The sequence below is a fragment of the Rhinopithecus roxellana genome, chromosome 5 (genome assembly GCF_007565055.1).
Source record: "Rhinopithecus roxellana isolate Shanxi Qingling chromosome 5, ASM756505v1, whole genome shotgun sequence".
In the NCBI taxonomy this organism is placed as follows: Eukaryota; Metazoa; Chordata; class Mammalia; order Primates; family Cercopithecidae; genus Rhinopithecus; species Rhinopithecus roxellana.
In genome coordinates, this window is record NC_044553.1 from 67,108,662 (window position 1) to 67,117,762 (window position 9,101).

The 9,101-nt window shown below is 37.9% G+C and overlaps 1 pseudogene; it reads left to right on the forward strand.

Annotated features, from left to right (window-relative positions):
* Nucleotides 1-385: 385 nt before the first annotated feature.
* LOC104670921 lies at nt 386-1,310 on the forward strand (annotated as a pseudogene).
* The last annotated feature ends 7,791 nt before the right edge of the window (nt 1,311-9,101 follow it).

Here is a 9,101-nt window from a genome sequence, read left to right on the forward strand (position 1 = left end):
GGAAATGCCAAAGGGCTCAGAAGTTAATGACACTGGGTACCTCTGGAAGTGGGGTGAAGAAAGGATAAAAACAGAAAGACTTAAAAAAAACAGTTAGATTTGGAATCTCCTTACCAATTCCAATTGTTAGAATGATAGCCTTAGTATCACCGTAGCAGAATTTTTGAGGTTTGTTCTCTGTAGTAAGAGGACTGAGGGCTGTGAGACTTTAGGACAATTGAGGATAGAGACTTAGTGAAAATGTACATGCTGAATTTTAAAACCTCTCCTCTCCCTCTTCAGCCCTTTCACTTATTTTATTTCTAGAATGCTGGCAGTCAGCTTTAGATCCTCTAGACAAGAGATTAGAAGACTCTACACTAAGAAATCCAACTAGCCAGCATGCACAACTGATTTCCCCAAACACGAGGTCCTGCAGCCCTGGTCTTAACCTGAATCAGGATGAGGGGGTGGTGGGTCGAGGTGGGGCTGTTGAAAGTGCCCCTGCTTGCCACATACCTGCACATCCTACCCCCTCAGCTCTCCCTTGCCCTTCACTTATGGAAGTCTTCAGGCAAGTTTTTCACTTACAAGGGATGGCCTATCTTCTACCGAGACTCTGTGGATGTGGTTGGAAGTCCAGAGATAGTTGTTCTTTTACATGGCTTTCCAACATCCAGCTATGATGGGTACAAGATTTGGGAAGGTCTGACCTTGAGGTTTCATTGAGTAATTGTCCTTGATTTGTCCTTGATTTGGCTTTGGCTTCAGTGACAAACTGAGACCATATCACTATTCCATATTTGAAGTAGGCCAGCATCCTGGAAGCACTTTTGTGGCATCTGTCTATCAAATGGAGGTATCTTTCCTGAGACTCACTGTCTACTCCTTCTCTAAAAGCTGCCCAAAGATGGAGCTGTGCTGTCACCCATACTCACACAGCTGATGAACTCCTTTGTATTCTCTCGAGGTTTCACGCCAGTCTTTGGGCCATATACTCAGCCGTCTGAGAGTGAGCTGTGGGACATGTGGGCCGGGGTCCGCAACAATAACAGGAATTCATCACTGACAGTGTCTTAGAGTACATCAGTCAGAGGAAGCAGATTAGAAAGCGCTGCGTGGGAGCTCTTGCCTCTGAAAGTATCTCCATTCATTGTATCTATGGGTCATTGGATCCTGTAAATCCCTATCCAGAGTTTTTGGAGCTGTACAGGAAAATGCTTCTGTGATCCACAGTGTCGATTCTGGATGACTGCGTTAGCCACTATCCACAGCTAGAGGATCCCATGGGTTTCTTGAATGCATATATGGGCATCACCAACTCCTTCTGAGCTGGAAAGAGTAGCTTCCGTGTATTATTTCCCCTATTCCCTTATATGTTGTGTATTCCACTTAGGAAGAAACGTCCAAAAGACATCCTAGCCATCAAACACTATTCTCTCACAAAGTCCACTTTACCCAAATTGGTGAACAGTATGTAGGAAGAAGCCAGCATGAGCTCTAACTAAGGCTGACATAATAGTCTATCTCCCTTTTTTTTTGACATCTGATCAAATTTACAGACTTGCCTTTGTTTTTGTGTTATTAGGAAATTCTGATGAGCACTACTACTCACTGATGCAGAAAGACGTTCTTTTGCCTGGAAGGCTTTTTAACACTTTGGACTTTTCTGAAGTATTTAGAAGTGCTAATTTCTGGTCCAGCCCCAATAGGAATTCTACAATGAAAAGTGGGCTTCTTTACCTGTCCTTCAATGGCTTTTTAAAAGTTCTTTAAGCAGCACAGAGCTGAGTCTCCTTTGTCATACCTTTGGATATAGTTTCATCAGCTGTTTTTAATTATAAACATTTTGTTAAAAGAGATACTTGTTTAAATAATGTAGTGTTCTAAGTATGATATAGGACCATTATTTACCTACACATTACATATATTTTATAAGGATGCTAAACCGAAATATCCTTACTCTGTCAGAGTAGTGAACTTAATTAAACATGTTTCATTTCTGAATAAATTGAACTAAATCCAAACTATTTACAGAATTTCCTAAAATCACAGGACATTAAGGACCAATAGCACCTGTGCCAGAGATTTACTATTACTAGCTGGGAAGACCAATTCTAACAGCAAATAACAATCTGAGACTCCTCATACCTCAGTGCTTAGAAGCATGTCTCTCTTGAGTTACCATAGAAGGGAAGAGACTGTTTTGTAGTCCAAATCACACAGAATATACATTGATTCCTTTATGATGACTGCTTAACTTCCCATTGCCTGTGCCAGAGAGGCTTTCTCATGTAGCTGATTAATTCCTGTACTTTACAGACAGGAAAGTTCCAGAAACATTAAGAATTCTGAAAGATCTATGAGCAAATGGTGCTGAATACTTTTTTTTTTAAGCCACGTTTTATTGTCTTAGTCAAAGCAGGATTATTAAGTGATTATTTAAAATTCATATTTTTAAAATAGCAACTTCAAGTATAACAACTTTGAAACTGGAATAAGTGTTTACTTTCTATCAATAAAAATGAATTGTGACCAAAAAAAAATCCAACTAGTCTAAGAGAAAAAAGTCCTAAAGATACTGGCATCGGGCCTGGTGCAGTGGCTCATGCCTGTAATTCCAGCACTTTGGGAGGCTGAAGCGGGCAGATCACTTGAACATCTCAAAACCCTGTCTCTACTAAAAATACAAAAATTAGCCAGGTGTGGTAGCACACACCTATAATCCCAGCTACTTGGGAGGCTAAGGTAAGCGAATCGCTTGAACCTGGGAGACAGAGGTTGCAGTGAGCCGAGATCACACCACTGCACTCCAGCCTGAGTGATAGAACAAGACTCTGTCAAAAAAAAAAAAAAAAAAAAAGATACTAGCATCAAGGTTTTCCCACATGAATGACTCAGTCAGAATACCACAGTCAGCAGGTCTCACCCATTTAGACAAATTTTCCAATCAGTTTTTTTAATCCCATTTTTAAATATGAATAAACAACTATGAACTAGTAAACACCTAAGGAAGCCTATAACATGACAGAAATCAAAACAACTAATAGAAAACAACAAAACTTGGAAGAAGTAGAGACAAAGCAGGAAGATGAAACTTCAGAACTTCAGAAAGAAAAAAGAAACTATTATTAATAGCCTCTGAAATAAAAGGATTCATGAAATGAGAAGAGGTTTTGTGGGAAAAAAAAAAGAACGAGGAACACTTGTCTTGGTTGTTTGTGCTGCTATAATAGAATAATGAGATTGAGTAATTTACTAAATAATAGAAATATATTCTCTCATAGTTCTGGTGGCTGGGAAGTCCAAGCTCAAGGTGCTAACAGGTTTGGTGTCTTGGGAGGGCCTGGTCTCCAATTCCAAGACGGGGCCTTGGAGTCTTCATCCTCCAGAGGGGAAGAATGCTGTTCCTCAAATAACAGAAGAGAGGTGACTCACTCTCAGAAGCTCTTTTTACTCTTTTTATAGAGTAATTAATCCATTCATGAGTGCTCTGCCCATTTGGCCCCATCTCCCAACACTGTTACATTGAGAATTAATTTTCAACATGAGTTTTGGAGGGGACAAAAACATTCCAATCATGACATAACTTTTGAAAATTAAAAGTATAGTATATAAATAAAATTCAATAGAAAGCTCGTAAGATAGGCCGGGTGCGGTGGCTCAAGCCTGTAATCCCAGCACTTTGGGAGGCCGAGACGGGCGGATCACGAGGTCAGCAGATCGAGACCATCCTGGCTAAAATGGTGAATCCCCGTCTCTACTAAAAAAATACAAAAACTAGCCAGGCGAGGTGGTGGGCACCTGTAGTCTCAGCTACTCGGGAGGCTGAGGTGGGAGAATGGCGTGAACCCGGGAGGCAGAGCTTGCAGTGAGCTGAGATCCAGCCACTGCACTCCAGCCTAGGCGACAGAGCGAGAGTCCGTCTCAAAAAAAAAAAAAAAAAAAAGAAAGAAAGTTCATAAGATAAAGTTGAGAAAATCTTTCTTAAAATAAAGCAAAAAAAAACTTTAAAAATGAAGATGAAATAAATGAGAGAAAATACAAGATAATTATGTTACTTCTCCCTTATTAGATCCTACATTTGAATGATATGAATTCCAGAAAACAGTGGAGGACATGCAGTATATCATTGTGAAATTTCAGAACATAGGATAAAGAAAAAAAAAATTTATAAGCTTTCAGAGAGGAGAGAGAGAAAAATAAAACAAGCCACATATGAAGAATCAAGGATCAGATTTTTCACCACCACCAGATGCTAGAAAACAATTGAGCAATATCTTTCAAAATCCTGAGCAAATATATTTTCCCACTAGATTTCTATACCCATCTAAACTACCAATAAAGAAAGGCTCTAGACCAAAGAAAATTTGGGCTTTCAGGAGCTCACAAAAATTACATCTTATGTACCTTTTCCCAGGAAGCTAGCTAGTAGATAATGTGCTGCACAAAAATAAAAGCATAAAGACGTTGGATCCAAGAAGAAAGAAGTCAAAGAAATTCTCAACACTTGGGTGAAATGAATTCCCAGGAATAGAGTGTGAAGTAGGCCTAGAGTGGGGCAGATCAGAAGATGCCAGGAGAGAGTAATCCAAGTAAAGAAAACAAAAGAACACCCTGGTGTGTCTGAATACAGAGAGGAAATATTTGAGGTTATTAGGGGAAAATAGAGGCTGAATTAGTAACAAATAGAAAACTAAACAAAAAAGAGGAAAGCATTACTTTAGGAAAAATAAAATTGTGCAAGAAAGGAAAAGTAAAGATAGTATACTGTATCGTTCATATCTGTAGGTTCAATGCTATGAATAACATTGAAATTGTCATACTAATTTAAACATAGTATTAATCTAAACAGAAGTATGATATAATTATATTGAAGGGATCATGGGAAGGGGGTTTGTGTGAATGTGGGTAGTAGTAATGGTGGTGTGGTGGTCTGTGATAAAGGAATGGGAGATGATGAATAAGAGCTAAATCCTTATTTTCCCTATATGATACCTAAAATTGGCAATTCAGAAGGTAGGAAATACAAGGCTGTTATTTTTATATATGGAGGTAAATAACAAAGAAACAGCTAAAATAAATGAAAGTGGTTGCTATTGAAAAAGAGAAGAGGTGGTGGTCGAGGGTTGAATAGTAGGATTTTTTTTTTGGAATAAGTCTAATATAATTGATTCTATAAATTACGTGAAAATCTAATTTTGAAGAAAATAAAAACAAAACTTGAAAATACAGAATTATGGTATACTTATTTTAAAAAAGCAAATGGGTAAATATGGAGTGAAGTTAAATTGGGAGGACAGGACCTGTCCTTTTCACCCAGGAAATCACAGACTCAGATGGAACACTGTGAAGAAGAAATCTCAGAGCCTTTGAGGTGGTGGGGGAGGTAGCCCTATATGTGGCATAGTGTTCGTACCTACAGATTCCCACTGTCCAATTTAAATCTAAGTCAGTTCACATACATAATTTAATTTTTGGAAGCAGCATTAAAGTAAGTAAACAGGAAATAAGAAAATTAATTTTAGTATTGTATTTGATTTAACCCAATATATCCTAACTATGATCATCTCAACATCTGATAAGTATAAAAATTATAGGCCGGGCGCGGTGGCTCAAGCCTGTAATCCCAGCACTTTGGGAGGCCGAGACAGGCGGATCAGGAGGTCAGGAGATCGAGACCATCCTGGTGAACACGGTGAAACCCCGTCTCTACTAAAAAAAAAAAATACAAAAAACTAGCCGGGCAAGGTGATGGGCGCCTGTAATCCCAGCTACTCGGGAGGCTGAGGCAGGAGAATGGCATAAACCCGGGAGGTGGAGCTTGCAGTGAGCTGAGATCTGGCCACTGCACTCCAGCCTGGGCGACAGAGCAAGACTCAGTCTCCAAAAAAAAAAAAAAAAAAAAAAAAAAAAAATTATTAACGAGATATTTTACATTATTTTCTTCATAGTAAGTGTTGGAACTCCACTGTTTTATACTTAGATACATCTCAATTCAAATGTTAAATTTTCATCAGAAATACCTGATCAATATTTAGGTTTTATAAAATTTACAATTGGAAAATGTAGATTCACCTATTCAAGTTGTTCCAAATGTACTTAAATATTTCCTGATAACTGAATCTTGTACCAAAACATTTTTCCCTTAGTGTTTGCATTTTTATTTCTAAAACTGGTTCATGTTTTTCCTTCAAAGAATCAATTTGACTCTGAGGCAAAACCATACCAATTTTGAAACTACATCTGTCCAAGTTAAATAAATTAATTAACTGTTACATCAACTCAGTAATATTAACATTGATTTCAAGAGTATTGCATAAGTTGAAAAGGAATTCTAAATTTATCAATATAAACAGAGATGCTCACATCTTTCTTGTAATTTTTGCCCCCAATTTACCTAACAGTTGATTACAATTAAAATATGCATCTCAATTCATGCTTTAAAATAATATGTAAAAACATCACTAATTTGCTTTATGAAGAATTTCTATTTCAATATAAATTATTTTTGCTTTCTGTAGTACTTAAGTTTAGGTCATTCATGTGCAATCTGATATAGTTGAGAAACCATAAATCATGCAGCCATTTTTTTTTACTTTAATTGTTCTTTCAGTTTCAAGAAAATCTTGAACTGGGGTTACTAGTATTGTAAATCTTTATAAAACTCTCCCACAACTCTTAAGCAGTCAACATTAGTACAGGGCACACAATCATCAAATATATCATTTTCTATTTCTTTCAGTAGTTCCATACAGTCGTGGTTTATAACATGTACATACTGAATGATTTTAACAGCTGTATCCAAGATACTTTTCATTAAAAAAAATTAGCACAAATATTTTCAGTGTGTGTCACACAATGGAGTGAAGCAATAAGGGAAAAATCAGTCTCTTGTTTTAAAATTCTGATAAATCTAGATTTTTGACCTAACATAGCTGGGCCATCATCTGTCTTGTTGATAAAACTAGTTTTTTTTTCTTATCTAGTTGAAACTCTTCTTTGACATATCTAAAATATTCAAAGCTATCTACACATTGAGTTGGTTTTTTTCTTTAGGTCACAGACAACATTTCTAAGTACATTTGAAAGTGTTTTTAAACACAAATGCAACCAAATGTGTCCAGTATTAACTGGGCACAGTCTCTTATTCTATACGGCATGTCTAAAGGTAAAAAAAGGGCCTTCTCATTTTTCACATTTTGAATCAATTGATAATTGACATTGTTAGTCTTACATTCTACAATCACTTGTTTGATGGCTTACTTCAAATTTTGCTTTTGTGAAATTTCTTTTAGTCTTTTCCTCATAATTTTCTAATAAAATTTCCATAACTGAAATGATTTCTTTCATCACCTCTCCATCTAAACATGTGGAGTTTAGTTTGGATTTTTGTGAAAGAATTCAAGCCATTTTATACCTGACCAGTTACAAGATTAGATCCTGTCAAAAATTGCTTAAGACATGTTTGTTGGACGTTTAATACTGATTGCAAGTGACTAATTTCTTTTTTTTTTTTTTTTTTTTTTTTGAGACGGAGTCTTGCTCTGTCGCCCGGGCTGGAGTGCAGTGGCCGGATCTCAGCTCACTGCAAGCTCCGCCTCCCGGGTTTACGCCATTCTCCTGCCTCAGCCTCCCGAGTAGCTGGGACTACAGGCGCCAGCCACCTCGCCCGGCTAGTTTTTTGTATTTTTCAGTAGAGACGGGGTTTCACCGTGTTAGCCAGGATGGTCTCGATCTCCTGACCTCGTGATCCGCCCGTCTCGGCCTCCCAAATTGCTGGGATTACAGGCTTGAGCCACCGCGCCCGGCCGTGACTAATTTCTTCAGTCCTATTTTAGTTGTTGAGAGAAACTTCTTATCAAATTCAATGTGTGTTTGCTTTAAACAGCTTTTAATATTGTCCACGTTATTATCCTTTTTTTTTTGTCTTAACAGCTTTTTTGTTTGGCTCTGTGGCAGCCAACTGCAATTGCCATATGTTGTGAGATTTGGAACACACCTTCTTCCAGTCTCTTTTATTCTTTACTGTTCGGGTCTTGGGACTAGCTTCTGCATTGCCACTCAATTCCATATCCGTAGTACACCTTCATTTTAAATTTGAAAATTTGCCCATACTTAATTTTTCTAACTAGAAGCATAATTTAATTATATTATAATTAAAATAAGTATTTCGATTTAATTATCAATTACAGTTTACATAGAAATTGCTATAACTGGAGCTGCCTGCATGAAATATCCAAATGAATGCATTATAATGTTACATTAGTGCATAGAAGAAAATCATTTGAAGGGAGTCAATCTGTCCACTGACTGGATCAGTGATATGTTTGTGAATAATACTAGAAACTAGAAACAATGCTGGTGTCCCATACATGCACTACAACATCATAACGATGCCTTACGCAATGCGATGGGTAAGGTGAAATGCTGTCTTATCAAAATAGAATAAAATGGTATTGAAGAGGAAAAAAATTTTCACAATTCTTCAGTGTTTAAATTTTTTTTTTTTTTTTTTTTTTTTTTTTGAGACGGCTTCTCGCTCTGTCGCCCGAGCTGGAGTGCAGTGGCCGGATCTCAGCTCACCGCAAACTCCGCCTCCTGGGTTCACGCCATTCTCCTGCCTCAGCCTCCCGAGTAGCTGGGACTACAGGCGCCCGCCACCTCGCCCGGCTAGTTTTTTGTATTTTTTTTTAGTAGAGATGGGGTTTCACCGTGTTCACCAGGATGGTCTCGATCTCCTGACCTCGTGATCTGCCCATCTCGGCCTCTCAAAGTGCTGGGATTACAGGCTTGAGCCACCGCGCCTGGCCTTCAGTGTTTAAATTTAATTAAAATTAAATACAATTAAAATTGTAATTCCTCAGCTGCGGTAGGCTCATTCAAGTGCTCCATAGCCACATGTGTCTAGTGGCCACTTCATTGGACACCACAACTTGGACTGTAGGAGAATGAGAACCGATTGTTAGGGTGCCAGGCGTTTTGTTAGATAGTTGATCTCAAAGAAAGGATCTCAATTATTCTTCAGAACAGTCCTGTCTATTGTTACCCACATTGTACATGAAAAACCGAGACTCAGTGAGATTTAGTGACTTGTCCAAGGCCATACAGTTAATTAGTGA